At 39.0% G+C, this 22,265-nt stretch overlaps 1 protein-coding gene across 1 annotated transcript in view; it reads right to left on the reverse strand.

Moving 5' to 3' along the window:
- The window catches only part of slit3 (slit homolog 3 (Drosophila)), a 269,236-nt gene that overhangs the window by 70,656 nt on the left and 176,315 nt on the right, over positions 1-22,265 (reverse strand).

A 22,265-nucleotide genomic window follows, 5' to 3' on the forward strand; every position in this document is an offset into this window, starting at 1 on the left:
TCCTACTGACTTTCTAAGAATACTCTAATTAAGCTATCTGAGAAGAGAAAAACACTTAAGACACTAACACTTTATTACAAATTAAATCCATAAGGGGGCTGGGCGGGATGTCACAAGTGAACATTTGCTTTGTTTGGGAACCACTGGTCTCACAATGTTTTAAGACACATTTAAAGTTTTATATCATAAATCACTGTCCACTCACAAACCAACTATTAAACTAAACTTTTATTGTTTACCAGTGCTGGAGTTCACTCCTGCGGATATTTAGTAATTTAGTTAGTAATTTTGTTTAACTTAAGAGCTTTCAGAATAGCCTAATTGGATCTATGGCATAGTGGAGAGTACACTGGCACAACATTTTATGGCCACAGGAAACAACATGTTTTTTTTGTTTATTAAAAACAGAAGTTATTGTCCTGAAAGGGACCTTTGTTGGTTTCCCCAAGGTCTTTTCCTTTTTTTAATGCTAAAGTTTTCTTTATCTGAACTGAGGGTATAAGGAAAGAGGGTTTTGTATGATGTAGAGATTGTAAAGCCCTCTAGAACAAATCTGCAATTCCAGGTTATATAAACAAAATTGACTTTGACTTGAATTGAAATTCTATAAACATAGCTGGTACTATTTCAAACATCCTCAAAACTGCAACACACTGCATTTGCAAATTCTGACCTTCTGTGCAGGGTGTCCCTAATGTGCCAAGTCATCAGACAGAGTTTTAACTCATTATTTATTAATACACACATGCATATGAACACACACACCCTTGATCTGTGCTTCTTCCATTTCTAACTCATAAGCAGGTCACTGCTGTCTCTGACTATTAGCTCTCTCATAAACTATACTCTGTCTCATATGTAGTATCGACCTGAAGTGGAATGAAAAATAAGGTTGACTGTCATTACAAGCAAACACACACATACACACACAAACACAGAAGCAATCCCACTGTGTTGAAGAAACACAACGCCTATTGATTCTCTGTGGTTTTCATGTACAGAAATGGAGACAGAAATGAGAGTAGTGGGGAAAAAAAAATGCAGAAAAGACGGCTATTCCATCAAAGCAATCCACGGGGGGATCAGATTGCAATGACAGACTAGTACAAGCTGGTAAAGCTGCATATACAAAACAAAATACATCAGAACACAAGCAGGTCCCTCATGACCTCAGCAGCGCACATATGCACATAAAATTACAATACAGCAAAACACAAGGCTGGACAAAGACATACAACTCACATTACAGTATATGTTAATAATGAATGTGTGAACACAGAGCAGATGCTTGAGTTATTATCCTTAGAGGTACTGTAAGCTATAAAAGGGCTCAGTCTTAGTGGTTTCTACTGATTTTCACGTAAAATCCTGCATGTTTTAAAAAAAGGAGCAGTTTGGTTTAAACCAGAAACCACACTTTTCCTGATTCAAGAGGACACTGACCACCATAGTTTACAGTAAACAAAATTTACAGATCAGAAATTGCTTGCGGTGTTAGAAAATGAAGTGGAAAATTGAGAGATAACACAAATGAACTACTGATCATGCACCAGATTTGCCAATAAAAATAAAATTTCACCCAAATCTTTGCATTATTGATTTTGTTTTTTAATCAAAATAAACAGATACATTTCCCAGTTGATTTGGGGAGAAATACAATATGCTGCAACCCCTCATTATAACTTGTGAGACTGTTCAAATGGCTTGAAGTCAAATTTTTACAGGAAAAAGTCAACATTGAAAACTCAAGTAAATGAGAGATCCATGTTACATTAGAAATCCAGGGATTTACTAAAATTTATACTACAGAGTAATTTTTCTGGTGGCTTACGGGAGCCAATGTCAACAAGAGCCAGTGCAACCCTTTGCTTTGTTTTTTCCCAAGTTTCATGGATCATTAATTTCACTGGATAGAAAATAAGGCTAGTTTACTTTACATATCACCCGAAACCTTGTGTATTCAAAGAGTCATTGTTTCGGGAAGAATGAAGACCGAGCGGTCATTTTTTATATGTGAAACCCATTCATTTTTCACATTTGACAACGTGTTTTTAATGCTTTCAGACAAGGACAAGGTCAGCTTTCTCTCTGAAAAATGGCCCAAATTCGAAATGAAAGGATTTTTTTTTTTTTTTACAGCATCTGCAATATGTTTGTGCCTAAACATACAGTGAGACCATGGTCAGGTTTCGCCGACAAAAATCAAGGATGGTTTGTTTTACATACTGTCGTCACAAGTGTTCAAAACAGGCTCATTACCGGGGTTTTGCTGTGTTTTCACTAACACCCACTCAGCCTTAAAATAGACTGTTTTTGCTTCACTCTGTTGATGTTACTACTTTTCTTTCTCTTTAATTCTCTCTCCTTCCGATTCTCTTTCTACATTCTCCTCCCTGCCAGTATAGCCTCAGTGGCCTTGGTAGACGGATAAAGTTTCACACTCGCTCTCACATACACACATACACATCAGGAGTGCTGCTATGGTCAGCCCTGTCAGGGGTGATTCCACCCAGTATATATAATTTAATTGTGGAATAACAATAATTTCCCTCTGCAATTTCCCTGTCAGTTATTCTCCCACTCACTCCATTCAACCCCCCCTCTACATCTCTCTGCCTTAATAAAGTAGTGACTGAGCTGACTTAAGCCAAGATAAACACTAAAAACATCATTTAGAAGTCCACAACTATGTTTTATATTGTGGCTGTTTTTTCCCAGCTTATTTTACACGCCTCTGGCCACGGCTGCACTCTTAAAAATCATAGGTAGTCTTGGATTTGAAGTGATCATAAAAAAAAATGTTCATTTTGGCAAAGACAGAAATTCTTGCAGGAGGATCACACCATTTAATACTGGTAAGATATAGAAGATCCAGTTAGTAAGAGTCAAATCACCTTACCAAGTGAGACTTTGATAAACTACAACTTTTACAGTGAGCTGAGTATTTGTCCCCCCAAAAGCATAGATGGGTGCATTATAAAACTGACAGAGGAGCTTGAACAAGAGTTTGGCACTGACAGATATAAGCTTGCAGGAAAATGGCAACATTGCTGTACACCTGTGAATTTCTACATTTCAAGTCTTTGGTTTTACAGTGTTACATATCTGATTGGTCCAGATGGGGACTTTCCACTGGTTCTGCACTCCACCTTATGTTAGTCTAAACTTTATAATCCTGCAGCCTTGACAGATCCCAACACACCATACTGTACTTTGACCACAAAATCACACAGTGCAAACCAGAACATTGGCTGTGGAGTTGTGGTCCCATTTACAAATGTTTCACAACTGATGTTATATGGTTAGGAAAATACTTTGTGTACTATGTATTAGCATCCTGTGTTGCAGCTGTTTCCTAAGTGACGTTATGTTTTGAGTTAGAGAGATTTGTTCTGTTTGCTGGCCTTTCACTGTTCTGTTCTTTTTTTATGGCTGATTTCAGATCTGATGTTATCATTAATGTTGCTTCATATCCTGAAAGGCTGTAGAGTCACAGACTTAACAATGGTGCTTCACGTCACTTATAGTTTAAATAAGCTGGTAAAAACACATAAATGTCTAGATAGACGTTACTGAATGCTACCCAGATTCTCTTCTCCCAGGTAGCTCTGAAGCAATTGTAATTTCATTGTCTTTAATCATGAGTATTAGAAGATAATTAGTCAGAATCTCTTACATGGGATCCATTGAAGAAGTAACTACAGTTTTATCTATTACATAATCAACTTTCTTACAATTCTATTTAAAATTGTATCAACAACATTTCATATTTTAATACAGATTTAAGCCACATATAAAGCCTACATTTTACTAGAAGCTTGCTACTCTGCAGAGTAATTTGAAAAGCCTATTTGAAAATATATATATATATTCCTCACATTTAGTTTTTGCAGTCACAGTAAAAGAGAGCTCAAGGACTGGTCCAACAGTGTTTGCGACACGCAATGTTTCTATTACAAAATGCCTATTCAGCTCTATTTTTTCTTTTTAATTTGAGATAGGCTGCAGTGACCGCTGCAGTGGTCTTGCAGGATAGATCCATGATCCCTGAATGTGTGTGTATGTGTGTGCATATACATGCCTGTATGTGTGTGTGCTACTATTAAGTGTGTATACTTGAGTCAGCATGTACAGTACATGCTTGCGTGTGTCTGCAAGCAATGCCGTAGTCTTTCTGTTGCAGTAAAAGGGCTTCTGCAGTCAGTGATGGAGGAGACTCTTTAGAGGCAACCCACCAGGGAGATGCTATCGTTTGTGTTTGTGTGTGCTTGTGTGTGTATGAGTGTGTGTGAGAGTGAGAGAGAAAGAGAGTGATGTTATCATATGTGTCTTTGCTGCAGCCTACACACTGAGGTCAAAGCCTTACTCGTCAATCTTTCCTCCCTCCCTCACACACACACTGCCACATACACAAGACTGACTGACTATTTGCAGAGGTCCAAACATCTGCTCTACTGTTAAGATCCTGGGTATTAAGCTGGGCATGAAGAACTCCTTCCTCCTAATAAATAATATGCAAAGACAGCTTTTTACCGAGAGGTTACCTCTGAGTATTTGACAGCGTCCTGTATTTAGGGCTGGGGAGAGAAACAAAGAGGAGATCACACGAGACACAGGTTTCGTAGAAAATAAATCTAGGGAAATCAGAAAAGCAAAGTTTTTATGAGAGGAAGAACAAGACAGAAGAACAGTCTTGACCTTGCTTTGTGAAAGAGACAAGTAAATAGTGATAACCTGAAATCTGTGTGTTTAGAAAGTTGCATCTGAAGATCTTGATGTGACTGTAATTCTGATGTGACTACAACCAAAGCAAATAGACAATTCCATGTTTATTTATTTGTGTAAACACTTGCAACAAAGTCTTTTAGCAGGTGTTGTAAATGTAAAAACAAAAAGGCCTCAGTGTCACTGTATAAGGTTAATGGACATTAATCTTGTGGTTATTTTGTAGATCTTGTTTATAAAAGCAATATTCTACATGCTTATAAAAGCCCTGTTTTATTCTTATTTTCTGTCACACTGAAATTAGAACTGCACAGGGTGGCTTCAAGGTTTAAGACGTTAACCTTAAGGTCAAAGTTTTCATTAACATGTCTGTTACCAGCTGTTTGTCCTCTAACAGTCCCCTTGAATGAGATGAATGTAAATGTAAACCTGTGCAGATCTATAAAGAATAAAAATGAAGATACATGTGTCTCTACATGTGAGCATTTATGTTTGCCTGGTTGCTCTGGAGTTCTGTTCACTTGTACATTGTATCTATATGTGTGCAGCTCCACAAAGTTTGAGCTGCCACTGTGTGTGTCTAAATGCGTGTGTAATAAAGTGAATTTTCTATTAGTCTCTATTATGCTCAATCAGCCTTAACAGACACAGATCAATAGACTGACAGAATGTCTGAATTACTACAGCCACTAGAACACTACACAACAACTTGTGTAACTTTATGACTGTGATTACAACCAATATTGACTTCACGTTCAATACAATTATTCTCCCTCGTAATCACTAACATTAGTTATGGTCTGTGAAAAGGAACAGAGTAAAAGGAGAACACTGATGACTGAATCACCAAACATAACGTAAAACAAATCATAAACTGTACCTTTATGTAGCAGTATTGAATTGTTATTTTAGTGTTTAGCATTTTTATTGTACATTAAATTTGTGATTTTCCTCACACTGCAAAAGGTTTGTGCACCAGTGTATCAGACTGGCTTCCAAAGTTGCTGGCGTTCCTTTTCAGTAGAAATTTAAATGTTTATCTCAGTGTATAAATTACTCTTGCCTTATAAATTACTCTTGCCTTGTGTGTGAATTTTAAAAAGAATCTAAACACTGAAAACTTAATTTACAAACTGCTGAGCATTCTTTATTGGGGAAAAAAATACTCTCTCGAGATAATTTCCCCAGCATTTCTAATATATGAGGAGCCAGTTGACAGAATTGTTATCATTTTGTGAACTAGAGGTTCACTGCCACTGTAAAAACACCATAATTTATTTCAATTTTCTGCAATCATCTTGGAATATTAGACTTCACTTTTTCTAGCATTGATGTCTCATTTTAGATGGAACTCCGGGGTAAAAACGCTCTGGTGCCCTTGGACCTACTCTGAAATCTCAAATCAATACTCCATTGTGGGAATGAAACCACAAACTGAAAGCACAACAAAGCAATTTTATGACCCTATTTAGAACTGCATTGTTGCTACAATTCCTCAAACTGACTCTAATAATTGCAAACATTATACAGCAGTCTCTGATGTGACAAAACAAAGATCTAAGAAACATGCATTGTTTTTAATCAAGGTCTTATTAAATGACCACCATTAGTGTTACAGTGACAGTCTCAGTTTAACCTGGGAGCTGCTCTGCAAACAAATTGTTTGCACCAGTTCCCTTTACATAGACATGATAGATACCAGGTGTTTTCATTGGTTTCAGTGACTCATGATCAGGAATTCCAGGCAAATCCAATTAACAATGTAATTCACAGTCACACCAGCATAAAATAATCCTTGATTAATAATTGATTAAATAATTGTTCCTTTCAATGTAAAACACTGCTATTGATGGATTAGCCTGTTCAACTTTGATTAACTCTGACACGCAAATTTGTGTAGCGATAGTGACTGACTGATCCACTTTTATCAACAAGTCCTCCAACCTAAACAACCATGGATGTCATATGTCCCTGTTTTCTGAATTAGTGCTCTGATGGCAGCAGGAAACACACCTTATATAAACTGCTAAAACACACTGTTGAAAAATAAATAACTCATAATTTTATGATGTGACGGTGCTGTAGTAAAGAGTTGGTTAATGAGTTAAAAATAAGTACTTTGTTAAGGTCACAGGACCATTGTCATCATGTTTATAATAAACACATGGTTAAAGTTATAGTGCAGTCATGGCTAAAACAAACAACGTTGACTATCATTTTGTAACAAGGAAAGAACCACGGCAAAGTCCAATGTTATATCAATACTGTCCATCCACACCAACCTAGTGATGCAGTATTAGTCACTATATAACAACAATACCTGACCTCTTCCTTTGCTTCTGTTATAATTACTACAGCCATAAAAGGATTTAATAGCTTGTCAGAGTATAAACAGTTTTGAGACGGGAACCAGTGACAGTAGTAATACAAATCTAGAAGGATTTTGTTGACTCTTTAATATCTGATGATGTAAAAAATCTTGACTCCAAAGTGCCAGGGCAGGTAGTATAATCTTGGGTGCCATCTTACTGGCTAACTAGCACATTAAGTGTTGGCTCGCTACATTATTTTACCCGCCCTGCAAGTACGCACAGGAAATCTTCACTGTGCCCCTTTCCTTGTTTGACCAGGCCTTTAAAGACCACTCACATAGTTACAGCTTAGTTTTAATTGCAGGTACTGATTATTGCTGGTAGCTTGTAGAAGAAATAAAATGATTGCATTTTCTTTCTCAAGTGGGCTGTGCACAAGAGCTCCTCTATAAACATTTTTCCTTTCATCATAGCAGAGGCAGAGATACTTGGCAAAATCTTTGACCGCAAGCTGCCTCAGTAGTCCAATACAGTGTGATGTATCCACAAGATGGTTTATGTGTTAAAGTTACACAACTAGCCTACTCTTATAAAAACTCTTCTTCTCATTCTCTGCGTTCATACCACTGTAAAATCAACTCATGGTTATTGAAATAGGAACATAATAAGTTCATAAACCTTCTCTGGTGATTGTTAAAAGTTGTGGTGAGAAACTGCTAAATTATGTAGGACTAGATAGGGTAAGAGGAAAATGAAGGATAGAAATACAGCTTTAACTTGGAAGTTAAATTAGTGCTTCGACTTTGCTCTGGTTACGCACTTTTAAAATGCAATGTGGATCATAATTAATGTTCAATTCCAACGCCTCCAGTTAATCTCCTGCATTCAATATATCGTGTAAAACAGACTTGAATGCCATTCAACATCAATACCTAAAATAAAATGCAAAGGAAAGGTTATGTTGTTGTTAATGATATCAAGTCAAATCAAGCTAACATGCCTGTTTTTAAATTGAATCTTTTCAGGACCCAAATTGGAATTCCAGTGCTGTGACTGAAAAAATATTGATTGGACAGATTAAATGCAAAATGTTATTTGGCAGAAAATAAAATGGAGGTGAACAGCAAATGGGGCGGGCAGGTTAAAGCAGGTATAAATTGTATCAGAGAGAAACACTGATTGTCATTCAAAGCATGTATTAAGATAAACTGTGAAGCCAGTGTAAACATTGATTTTGCTGGAGTGTGGGTGTAAACAGGTTTAAATTCATCCAATGACTGGGAAGATCCTTGAGTTTAACATCTATTCTTAATCTATTTTACATAAGCACTTAAGTGCAGCTGAAGATGAAGCATCATGTATATTACATGCAGTATTTTTTACTCGCCCAGAAGAACAAAATCTAAGTGTGAAATGGCACAAACGGAAACCTCAGAAACCAGGGCATTTCTTTTGAAACCATCCAATGACAGTTCTTATAAAGCTGCGGTAACCCTAATCACTTACCAGAAATTACTTGTCAGTTGAATAAGTGAACCTAAAAACTATAGACTGAAGAAAAATATAATCATGCTGTCTGTAAATGTCAGGTTTCGGAAGGGATGTTTGCTAACTAGTAATTGAGTTTTGCCATTGCTGCCATCTTCTCAATTACCGAAGCCACACCATTTGAGGAAAGGTGGACTTGACATTGGTCTAGCCATCTTCTGTAGCTACCATAGTGTCATAGCAGAGATACCTCAAGCAAGCAAACATGTCCCTTTCAATATTGTCCAAATGAAACTGTAATTTAAACAGTTATCCCATAGACGTAAAGTAGAAGAAGTGACGTCAGAGGAGATTGATACCACTCCCATGGCTGCACAGTAAATATGAAGCCACAGCCAGAGTTAGCAAACACTGGAAACAGTGGGAAAACAGCTATGTCTTTGCCATGTGCCGCAACCTCCAGTTGCTCTCTAACTCACCAGTTACAGAACAAACAAAACATACTTAGGGAGCTTTATGTTGTAATGCTAGAATGCACATTTACATTTTGTTAGTTTTGGACCAGGCTAGGTGTTTTCAGTTGTTTTGCTACGCTAAGCCACCTTGGTGAACTACAGCATAATGCACTTCCTCTTTTCAATACTCAACCACGGTGGCAGTTGCATTTATAAAATGTATAGTTTCTTGCACAATGTAAAACTTAAGAGCTTTCAGACACTGGTTATAGATTGACTGATTGTTGTGTATATTAATCGTCAGTACCTAGTACAAATTTATTTGAAAAGTTATCCCTATTTCATAATTCCCCGTTGCTAACATAGTTATAACAGGAATTTATTTCTCTGAGTGCTTTCCCACACAGACGCTGAAAAGGGGCCAACTAGCAAAAGGACTAAAAGACTCTTTGAGTTGTGTGAAGAGCCCTCAGCATCTTCCCTGAGGCCTCATTACAGCTTTAGGAGAGGAGGCAAAAACGAAATGCACAGACACTTCACTCCTTCAAGCACTCATTTTTTTAACCCCTTCACACCTGACATTCACTCTTTCATTAGAGAAAGAGCAACTGGGAGAGCCCCCACAATGTGTGTCACTCTTCGACACTCTTCTCTGCGTGTCTGGAGTCGATCCGGGGACCAGCTGCTTAGGGCACTTAAGCCCATGTGGTACGCGCCCCAACCATTGGGCTACGGGGGCGCCCCGGGAGATAAACCTTTTATTTGAGATTTAGACATACGTATGTATGTGTATGAAATTATATGCATGCTTGGGTGTATATGACGGGGCTGGACAGCGGTATGCTGTCTTGCTGAGTCAGACTGTGAAACTCATCGACCCTTGAAGTAATCAGTCATCCGAGAGTCACACAATGGCGAAGCCTGATGCTATGCTTCTATATACAGAGGTGTGTGTATCCGTTGGAGTGTGTAGGTGAGTGTGTGTACGAATGGGTTGTTTAGGTGGACAAGGACAAACAAAAAGTTTTCAAGGATGTAACCATGTTGATTGAAAGTCTTTACAAGTGTATCTATCTTTTTTTGTGTGTGTGTGTGTGTGTGTGTGTGGTTAGGTGGAGGGGGTGACTGGTGAGGCTATGAGGCACAGAGACACAGGAGAAAGAATATGCGAATGAATGCTCCTGTCCTTCATTCAGTGTGGGTCTCTTTTGATAAGGAGATTCCAGCTTGTATGTTGAAGTGATTTTTGACCCCATTGACTGCAACACTGAGCTCTAAAGGACTATGAGGTCTGCAAACAAGCTTTAAGGGCATTTAGGTATAAGAGTTTAGAGATTTTAGTGGTTGAATTGTCTCATATTTGAACTTTCCCACGGGGCTTAATGCCTGCTTTACTGCTTTACCCTGGCAGCCTGGTGTTAAATCGTACAAGTGTGTTTTGTTTGTGTGTATGTGTCAATTACGTGTGTGTGTGCATTTTTGTGCTTGTGTTCCTTTGTGTATACGTGTTGTTGTATACATATACGTGTGTATGTGGGTGTGTGTGTGTGTGACTGGGCTAGTTTAATAAACGCTCAAGTGTTTGAACAGCCAAAGTCGCACAATTTATCCCTCTCATCTCCGAGAAAATTGACATTACCAGACGGTTGCCGTTGGAAACCACCCTGGGAAAGCTCAACTGTTTACAACAAAACCGAAAAAGCACTAGGAGATTGAGATAATCAGTAGTTACGGTATTTTCTGACCAAATCTTGAGCTCATTTTAAGTCTGAAACTATATTTATGACAAAGTGAGCATATGAGTGACCACTTTTCAGGTGATGCACAAAACAGTGAAATGATTTTCTCGCTCACAGAAACAAACAATTTTATAAGTGAAACTTTGACGTTTTAGAATCTGGTCTCTTATTTTTCTGCTGGAAATATGGCTGCACAAATGGAGTCAAGTAAAGGTTTCTGCATTGGCGCTTCAATTAACTGAATGATGGATGTTTGCATTGTTCCTCACTGAGACCAGTAGGTGCTGAGCGCTGCAAGCTTTTAGGATTGCCTGAAGGACAAAGGAAGAAACTTTGTCCAGTAATGTGCCAAGCTATTGGCGAAGAGTTATAACAGATTCAAACTTGAAATACGAAGGTACGTCAGTGAAACCTTCCAGGGTTTTTGAAGTGTGGTGTAAATGAAAGCTTGAGTACTAAGTTACAAAAGCTGCCCCTAAAACCCACAATCTGATGAGGCTGATTTCAATCACATTATCTGACACTAAGTAAACAGGAATGCATACTCCTGGTTTGGCAGGAGGTTGTATGTCTGTGATTATATGAGGGAGAGAGAGAGATGGAGAGATAGAGAGAGTTTGCGCTTTCTGATATTTTACAATCTGTCATTCCTGTATTCTGATTGAATACAAATACTTTGTGGGTTTCTAAAATGCAATTCTGCAAGCAAGACAGAGAGACACAAGCTAGAAAGAAAGAGGTACAAACTAAAAATATGATAGGGATGAAGACAGACAAAAAGAAAGATGTACATTAAAATCTACTGATGAGACCATTACACCTTAAACGAGAATAAATTAGATTGCAGATTGCCTCTCTGCCCCGACTCTCATTCTTTCTTTCGCTCTCCTCTTATCTTCTCTCAATTGTCTTTTAGCTCTGCTTGATTTCCACCTTAAATCGCCTCTCTCACTCTCCTCCTCCCCTCGCTCATCACCATCTCTCCTCCTCTTTCCTGTCCTGCCACCCAGTGGGATGTGATTAATAGTGCGTGGGTCAGACTGCTGGCACTGAGCTCTTCCGATATCTGACGCTGTTCCCACCTCTGCATAAGCTCTCTGTTACCCACCTCCTCCCTCTGTGTGAACTGACTTAATGTGTTACCTGCATTGCTGTTTAGCACCCACAGCCCCCCACCTCTGAATTTTGGTTCATAATCCCTCCCTCTTCAGAAGAAATAAGGCAAATACTTCAAACTCATGTTAGAACATGTTGGATTTGGAGGATTTTTGCATCAAAGTAGTGAAGTATTTTGATTGTTTAGGTATTTCATTAACTGGAATAACCGAAATACACAGTACATATATATTTGTATGCAAAAGTTTGGGCAACCCTTGGCAAATTACATATATTGCTGAAAAGAAGTGAAAGTGAAAACTGTAGAGGTGAAGCCAAACTGTAGAGGTGAAGAAAATCTGGAAGACCACAAAATTTTCTGGAAATGTCCAAACAAAATGTCCTGCAGTCAGTCAAGAACCGACCTCACAGTCTCCTGACCTGAACATCATTGAAAATCTGTGGATCTTAAACATGCTGTGTGTGCAAGACAACCAAAACAATCTCTTCATGCTCATGAAATAAAAACTAACAGTGCATTAACATTTGAAGAAAGGTTCAATTTTTGATGTCTGTTTGCTGCAGGGGTTGTATTTACTCCTTTGACTTCAAACATCAACAAAATATGTAATTTTCCCAAGGGTATCCCTTTTGCATACAACTGCATATTACACATTACACCTTGATTTCATTTTATCTGGGGACAATATGATGGGTTTACTGAGGAAAGTGCCAAAATGAGCTGAAATAGAAAACACATGTGCTGAAAGCTTTTTGGACAAATCAACTCAAAATACTGCCACATCAAGGAAAACAAAAGTGGACAAGTCTTTCCAACACACACAGAATTAATGGAGCACATGGTAGTTGTTTGCAGAGAATTAAATAAATGGCATATTTTTCTTGCTTTTAAAATCAGCCACTTATTGTCCATTTTTAGAAAGAATCAACACATTATGTGTAACTGTATTCTATATTTGTAATAGTGTCAGCACAGTTTATGATCTCTTTGGCTGTTACTCTCAAAGCTGTTTCAGTCTCTGTCTCCCTCCCTCCTCTCTCCAGTGACTGTATATCACTCTGTCTCTAACCTGACTTCCCCCCTTTCCTCTTTCTCTCTCTTTCCTCCCTAACTCTGCACTCTCTCTTCCTTCTTTATTGCTTTCTTCTCGTTTCCCTTCAAACCTTTTCTCTCACCCTCCCTTGATTCCATTTTTTTTTCCTCCTCCAACATCTCCTCTGACCCTTCCTTTGTGCCTCTCTCTCTAAACCAGCAAACTCTAAAGCGCTTTATAAATCCACTATCATTATTCCAAAAGAAACAGTCAACTGTCACATTTTCTCTTTATCTCTTTTTCAGGCCTTGCTTCTCTGTCCCTTCTCCTTATCCCCCCACCCTGTTCTCACCATGACTACTTTCTCTAAATCCCAAACAAATACATCTAAAACCACTGTCATTATTATGAAGACAGTAGTTACCCTGCACATTTATCTCAGCCCCTCTCCCCAGGCATACTTTCCTTCTCTCTTTTTTCATCCCTCACTCTTTCCTCACTAACCCTTCCAGCGATTTTTATGCAGCAGTTTTTAAACTTTTATTTCTGCGACTGACCCTCTCTCTAATTTTCTCTTTGACCCTCAATCTTGTCTTCCGTCTCACTTGCTTTTTCTGTCTCTCTTTCCCACACTGCCTCATCCCTCTCTTTCTCTCACTCTCTTCTCTCAGGTCAGGCCCTCTGTCTTTGCCAGGGCGCTGATTGTTGCCAGGGTGTGATGGCTCTGCTGAGCCCGCTGACTCAAACAGAAGCCAAAAGGCCAGCCAAACCAAAATCACTGAACAGCAGAAAGCTGCACTGCTCTGTTCTTTTCTGACCCCTCGGTGCACGCGCACACACACACACACACACACACACGGACAGATACATATGTCTATAGACACATACAGGAAGATGTGGTTGAACACACAGAGCACAAACATGAGACAAAACATGAATTTAAAGTGAATATACTTTTTCAGAAATCTCTACGGTATGCACACACATGCAGAAACGCATGCACACATGCACACACACACACACGCACAGCCTTTGTATTACTAAACTTTAGGTTCAAGAAAGGTTTGTTTCGGGGGCTTCGATCCAGCGCCCACGCGTCGGGGATATAAGACAGATCTGGAGGCAGGACGCAACCACAGAAATGCAATCGTTACTGAGGGCGGCTGAGGCTGGACACACACCAACTGCACTGGGGATATTCTGACATGTAGGGCAAGCAAGCACACACACATGCGCGCACACACACAACAGAGTTTTCTCAACCCCCTAAGTCTTGTTTAATTTTGACAGTTGTACTGGTGAAGTTGCACAAACAACTACCCTATTTGGCCATGTTGTGAGTCTTTGAGTTCAGATTACACTTCAAGCAAAAGTCATGCATACATGTACACACACACAAAACCCAGGATATTTCACCATACTTACATTACTATTAGAGCAAATGGGCAACTCTTTGTTTTTTGTATTTCCTCACTATAGCAGAAGACAACAGATACTTAACAGCATATATATCATTCATTTGGACCCACAGCATCTTATTTGTTGGTTTATTCTGGTGTTTTCATACTCTTTAATGTTCCAGTAAGCAGCTGCAGTGTGGGGAAACTCAGTCTCCCCATGAATAGTTTTGTTAAAATTTTGATTCCTGTGGTTTAAGATGCATTTTAAGATTTCTTTTCTTATTTTTTTACTCTTCTACATCCAACCGAATGACAGAAATACTGAAAATGAGCTGAAGGTAGGACATAGGCTTTACATTAATTTGGCAAACATGAAAGGCATGTTTACACTTATTCTGTGTTTTCGTAAGCGTGGTTTGGTCTTATGGTTTAGTTTTATGATTACATATGTTAGTTTATCATGACAAGAGTGTTCACAAAATGGAAACAGGACAAAGGTATAAAATAGGCTATAATTTAGGGAGACGAAGGTGATCGTATTTGATGGAGGGATCATATCTGTTTGAGACAGAATTATGGGTTGACATTTTATATATAGTATTCCTCCTCTTACATATTTTATATGACATCTTATGCACTCCGTCTGGTGTATGATGAGACCACTGCTAAAGATTATTGACTTTCTAGGATATAAAAGTGAAGAATGAATGATAAAATATATCAGGGAATTTTTAGACTTACAAACATTTAACAATTATATTTCTATTATTTCTACCTTGACTTATTTTAGTTTATTTCTGTGCAAGAAAAGCCCCTTTTTCTTTTCAATGTGGCATTTAAATATTACATTAGCTCTCCCAGGCTTCTTCATTCTCTTATAGCGTGCACAGCTGACCAAGTGTGAGCAATTTCATTTGGCAGTTAAGTACTTTTCCTTTGTGGCATTCTTTGTGTGTGTATGAGATGATTTTCTTATAACAGTGCAGTTGGAAACATCATTAAAGAGTAATGCTCACTCATTCCCATCCCACAGCTTCTTTTTAAAAGTGTATTTTCAAAGTTTAGCATCTGGCAAGAAAAAAAGTTTGAGGAGCAAGGGAGGCCCGGTGGAAGTGAGGCTGAGAAGTCAACAGCTCAGTGGGTGGAAATACAATTGACTGCCTCCAGCTTACAAGCTTGAGACACGTCATTCTATTTTTCTTGCTGTTCTTCTCCCTTGATATAATAGAAAAAAAACAGCACTAGAAAAGGTTATTCTGGTCTCTGGGCTTGGTTGAATGATCACTGAACTATACTCGAATTGATGATGTCAGAGTCTATTCTACCTCCTATTGGCTGACACAGACTTTTAAGTCATTTTCATTCCTACAGCAGCAGATTTTGCAATCACACTAAAAAGAGATGAAAGGGGAAAAGGTGGGGTGAAGAGAGAGGCAAAAATAGACTAACAGGAATAAGCAAAGAGGGGAGGAGTTAAGAGCAGGAGAATAAGGGGATACAGAAGAGATGTGAAGGAGGCAGAAGATGAGAGGGAAGGGGGGATAAGAAAAGAAAGAATGGAGGTACACGAACAAAGAAGCAAATAGTGCAGGTGAAAAACTGCTCCCTCTCTTCACTTTAGACGAAGAAGAGAGGGAGTGTCATGAGTATGTTTGAAATACAGAGAGAGATAGAGAGAGTTACAGCCTGAGTGAAAGTCACCTTGTAGAGCTACAGTGCACTGAGCAACTCAGTCCATCTCCCCTTATGAATTATGACAGCCCCTGGTTGGTCAAAACCCCTCACACACTCACTCTCACACACACACTTCCCTTCTCTCTGTCTCGTTTTCTCACTCTCTCCTTCTCTCTCAGTGGTACACATCCCTCATCCAGAAAGCTATGCTTCATGGAGAAAAGCGATCATAAAATATGCAGCTGTTCCACTGCTCTTTAGAGTCCTTTCAGACCCCAGGACTCTTCCAGTGTGTGTGTGTGTGCGTGTTAGGGCATGTCATGTAACGGCAGCGTGAGTCCTCCCTTTTCTCCCTTACTTTTCTAACCATCTTTGCCGTTCCTCTCTCCATCTGTCTCTCTTTGTCACACGCTGAGTTTCTGTCTGTCCTGGTCACAGTCTCAGTTTCTCAAAAATTGAATTCATTTCAGTTCAGCGGACATCACTGCCATGACACCTGACCTGCTTCTCATTCACTCTCGCTATCTTTCAAGCTCAATGCCCCCCCCCATTTTTCTGTGGTATCAGCAGAAAGGTAGGTTGTCCTGCGGGAGGGAATCATACAGAACTACATCAGACAGCCTTCCATCTTTTTTTAACATCACCTTTGTCTGTACATGTAAAAGATGCTATTAGCAAAGGCTTTGCTCTCATCTAAGTCTTTCATCTGTCACACTTTTGCTTTTTTATGCTTCTAGTACCCAGCATGAATCGGCATAATATGTCTATGGTTTCTGCACTGAAGTCTCAAAAGTATTTCAATCCATTTAGATTTAAAAAGGGGTGAACAAATGACATGTAGCATACTGCATTCCTACTGTGCTTCAGTGTGCAACTGAAGAGATTATTTTAAAAAAATAGTTTGAAACATAGTCCGGACATGTCAAAATGATATGTCTTTCGTATTTGGCTAAAAAAACTTGTTCAGACTAACTTCCAGTAAGTAACCATGTAAGAAATTAGATTCTGGATAAAGGACACTTAGTACACCAGTACGTGCTGAACACCGAGGGACACATATTGGCTTTTTCAGGAACTGAACGGGTGGAAATTATTAGATTTCTGATGGTATTGAACGTATTGAGTCTGCGTGCACATGGGGAAAATAAGTGGCTTTAGAAATCCATGATGGTAATGTAGGAACAGTGTCATAAAGTCACATCCCATATTTGAACATGTCGTTCAACAAAGGACTAAGAAACAGTGGCTCTGATGGAGTAGTGACATTTACAAATATAAAGTCATTGTACAAGTACATGTCATAGGCCTACAGGAAACACTTAGTGGTTAGTTCTTAGTTTTAAAGACAGAAGAAGCAAAATTTGAAAAAGAAATGGTTCAAGAAAGTGTGGAACATACAGTATATTACCATCACCTTGCCAAATAAACTGGGTTCAGTTCAAGATAATCGATTCACTTAGAACTCACCCTCTTTACATTTTCCAGCTGAGATAGAGACCCTTCTGAAGAATTACTTGTATTTATATCTGAAAATGATCAAGTACTTATCATCTATTTTCATTAATCTTCATTGTCAGCAGAGAGTAAAAAAAAAATGAGTCGAGTCGAAAGATCAGTGAACGAAAACCGCATCTAATTCAACTGGTTTAAAACTGGCCTATGAATAATTATTAATTAATCAGCTTCATATTAGCCTGACATCGCTGCTCTCCACTACTCATAGGAGTTCTTAGAGGCGTACACACATGTACACACACCGCCCACACACAGATACAACTTCAGCCTGTGTGCTGTGTGTGTGCGGCTGTGTACGTGTGTGCTTCCCTGCCAGAACCATTTATGAATTTATGATTGTGTATGCATGCATTTATTAAAACACTTGGGCATGTTTTTCCCTCTCTGTGCCTGTGTGTGTGTGTATGTGTGTATGGGTGCCCTTTCCCCAGCTCATTGGGATGCAAGGCGTGAGCTCGTCGAGTGAGAGCCCGTCCAGACTAGCTTTGGAGTCATTAGCGTGCTCGTTAGTCCAGTTATGTTAAATCTAAATTACCATTCATCATCACACAGGGACCCATCATTTATTCTGATGTGGCCTGGCAGACACATGCGCTAACTGGATTAACTCATTCAAAGACACACAGACACACTTGCTAAAACACAGTGGAATTCCAAATTAGGTGTTAGCTATTTGGTAAGTGTTTTCAAATAGATTATATATTATTGATTGAGACATTGTGGGGCATTAGTAATGATTGGCTTGCCCTTGTGAATGCAATCTATCCACCAACCGTGCCCTACTACAGACACATGCAACTGAACAGAGAATAATAAATGGAGATGAGCTCTACAGTAGGATTTTTGACTAGATGCTCAATTGGAGACATAGCTGGAAGCTAAGGGTTACAGGAATTAGCTTACAGGTTGGTGGCTAAAATCCTTAGACCACAAGGGAGCACTGAATATACTACTGCAGTTAATTAAGCTTCAAAAAGTAGTAGTAAAATAACATCATTAAACAAGGCAAACTAAACAATGCATGATCAAAATGTAGCAGACACAATTCTCACTTCACATTTTTGGGATAAAAGGAAGTTTTTCTTGCTATTCTATATTCCTCATTGATACAAATGAACACAATAATATAAGGAAAGACTTCAGGGTACAGCGGAGGAAGGCTGGCCTGCATTCAACGCTGGCACTCAGCATTAAATTAGCTCTCACTGAGTAAAAACACACACACACACTGGCACACACAGTCATTAGTCGCTACAGGAGGAATGCCTACCATCTGCGCTGACGTGATTGCAGGGACAAGGAATTCTCGGGAATCAAACCGACAAAGTGGATCGAGTGGCTCCTCTGCCAAATATAAAGACTGTGTTTATCACATAATTACATTTCCACTTCTGCTGTGTTTATTGGCCTTACAAGTTTGATCACATACAGCTTTGACCATCAAAGGCTTTCAAAAAAAAAAAAAAAGGTGGAATCAAAGTATTAGGAGGAAAGTCAACTGCGGGGTTGTTGAGTTTAACAGTCATGGTACTCATCTCAATCGTGCATTAAAGGAAAGTCATGTTTCAGTTTCCTGCGATGTGTCTGTGGCATCACAGCTTTGACCACTGAAACGTGAAATGGAAATACTGGGAGGAAAATAGTCTTTGTATTTGTAGTCTTTATTAATCAGAGCACATTTCTCAGTTGGGAAGCCCTCTAACAAATACCCTTAATATGTTTATTAGCTATAATCTTTTTAGGACATGCAGCTCTGGGCAAGGTCTGACCTTTGTAATGGATACAGAGCCCAAAGACCGCCAGTATTGTTGTTCTCAATAATCAGCAGATGAAATTCACTTCCAAATTACAAAATGTGTTTATGAACTTTGGCGGTACCAATCTGAAGCCTTCAAAAGCTTGTATTGAGATGAAAAGGGCTGTTGAGTAATTAAGATTAATCTTTTTGTTTAATGCCAACACTTCCAAGTTCACTGTCACGCATCAGTAACGATTGTCATTAGGAAAATCACTTGTTTAGAAATATTGTGCAGCTCTAATTGATTCTGATAGGTGTTTAATGACAAATATGATAAGGCCACCATTGCTTGCAATCTGCTCGTGATTTTAAGTGAAAGAATAATAAGTCAAGTTTGGGTCTATCTCTGTGTCTGGAGATGACAGAGGGAAGATTTCAGAGTTTTTTGATCTTTAAAGGCACCTCAGTGTCCTATCATCAAACCAGTGTCGCCACCTTTGAAACAACAGCTGTTTTTATATAACGTAATCAATGCTACTAATTCCTGGAAGAGCATCACAGAACACAAGCTGAAGAATGTCAATGGATTGACTTGTGTGGTAAAACAAAGAATAACACTGGATTAAGTAGCTTGAGTTGCTGCCATTTTTGAAGGGGTCTGTTTGCTGTACAAGGGTGGAAAGCGTAGCAGAAGGCGTATCTGGTACTTTTCCAAATCACACCAAAGAACTGTAACCCTTCTGCTGACATGTCAGATAACATCTACTTAGCTAGCGACTAGGCTGACAGGTTTGAAATTGGCATTAAAACCGACCAATGGTATCAATCAAGTGGGTGCGTCTTAGGGTGGGTGCGTAGTAGGCATCACTTGTAGTGGACGCATCTTGTAGTCTTGTGGCTGAAGATGGATACTGTTGGAATCATCCTAAGGCCACACTCTTGTCAGAGGACATGCTCTGAATTCTAACTGTTAGAAGTTAAATAACAGACAAATACTTGTATTTAATTTTCAATCTTGACAGAATGTAAACTCTCTTTTCACCTCTACATAAAGGGCAAACTATCTCCTGTGTTAGTACTAAATGCTGGCATACACATAAATTGTGCATGAATGTGATTCTGAGAGATACTGGGCTGATCATTCACACCTTTCAGCTGGATCTCCCAGCAGAGCAGAAACCCTGCTAAAGGGCACCTTTGATGCTTGATGTTAAGAGATACTGCATGAGAATGTTTTTTCAGTTCCCCACCCAGTGTATGGCTTTAAATTACACAACATGGTCTGAAACTGACACAACAGTAAATGCCAGATGTCTGCTACATTTCTCTACCAATGAATCAATATTGTGCATCCACTACAGTGGCTTATGTTTCAAAACAGTAACATCTGAACACCCGTGCCATATAAAGTCTTTGGTCTTGGCCTGTCTAAAACTTTATTCCTGCTGTGCACGGTGCACCCTTCTGATTGTGAGGCAACCTCTTGTTTCTGTATCGAAAAAGCTTCTCATTTCCTGCCTGTTTCTATGGTGCTCAACAAAACTGTAACCTTGTTTCTATCAAAATGAAGAAATTCTAGAGAGCAGGTAGGGTGAGGCACTTCAGTGAAAAATGTAAACTCATTATTTTGGCCATGAAAGTGACTCCTGGCAGGTAATGTTTTGTTAGCATATGAGCCCTTGCAGACAAGCCAAAAAGTTAATTTCAGAAATTGACTGGCAACTTCCCAGCTAAAGACTCGCTGCTCTAATCTTCAGGCAGTGAAAACTCACCTAAAATCACCAGAGCATGCTAATTTCCTTTTTTAATTTTTCACCTTGGCAGAACTGGGGTTTATCTTCATTACAGGCCAGTGCAAAATGGCTGGACGGATATTACGGAGGGAGAAGAGATGACCTGCAGCAGGGGTCAAGCTGGATTCAAAGCCAGACTATGACAAGAGTTTATAACAGGTTGCATACAGACTTAAATTCAGAGAGGCAGTGTGTGACTTTGACATAGACAGGTGAGTGCTAAAATATATTGATGCTTACCTTTCAAAACTAAGATGAAGGCAATTATCGAGTGCAACTATCCAGCCTTTCTGTTAAGTTTATTTATGCACTGAAGGCAATTACTGAAATTCAGCTTGTTTATCCATCCACTGGGGTGACTTGACTTTACATAAATCAGGGATTTAAAATGTTAAATACTATTCAAATAATGAATATATCTTCACTATAGTAATGTACTGATTAAAAATATTATCAAAATGTGTTTGCACATTGCATGTTGCTAATTGCAACATAAAAAACAGGAGCAGAAGCATTTCTCACTTCAGCTAAGACATACACTGATATGCAATTCAAAAAACAGAATATCAATCTTAGTTTCAACTGTAATAAAATAAATTCTGTTTTTTGCAGTCGGAGCAAGGATAATAAAACTGAAGAACCCACACCAGCAACCCAGTCGGGGACTCCATCCTTGCTTTGAGAATCGCTGTTCTGAGTCTATCTGACAGCCTTGGTGGTCTGGAAACAACAAAGGGCCAAATTGAGTCAGTCAGTCAGACATTTGTTCCATCAATAATTAATGCCTCCCTGCTCCCCTCCCTCTGATCCTTTCAATCTATTTTCTATCACTGTTCTTTTTTTTTTAACCTGCTAACGTCACATCAGTGTTTCTTCCTGCTTTTCTGTCTCCTATTTTATCTCCTTTTTGCTCTCTGATGTCTTTTACACCTTTGTGTCCTACACCTCTTTCTTCTTTCCTCATTTTCTCTCTGCAACAGATTGCAAGTTTTGGTCTGCCTCCTTTGTCCACTCTTGTTTGTATTTGTCTTGTATCTATCCATTTTATGCATCTGTGTGCTGTTCTGGTGTCTTTTTCTTTATCTTCTTTCTCTCCCTGCCTTTTATCTTTCCCTTATCTTTCCCTCCACCTATATCTCTTCATCTCCTGCCCGCCTCTGGCTCCATATTTCTGGATTTCCCTCCTTTCCTTCCTATCTCTTCCTCTGTATCGCCTGGTTTCTCCCTCCCTTCCTTTCCTCAGGTCCAACTGCAGATAAATAAATGATGTCCAGGA

The sequence above is a fragment of the Lates calcarifer genome, linkage group LG8 (assembly GCF_001640805.2).
Source record: "Lates calcarifer isolate ASB-BC8 linkage group LG8, TLL_Latcal_v3, whole genome shotgun sequence".
NCBI classification, from domain to species: Eukaryota; Metazoa; Chordata; class Actinopteri; family Centropomidae; genus Lates; species Lates calcarifer.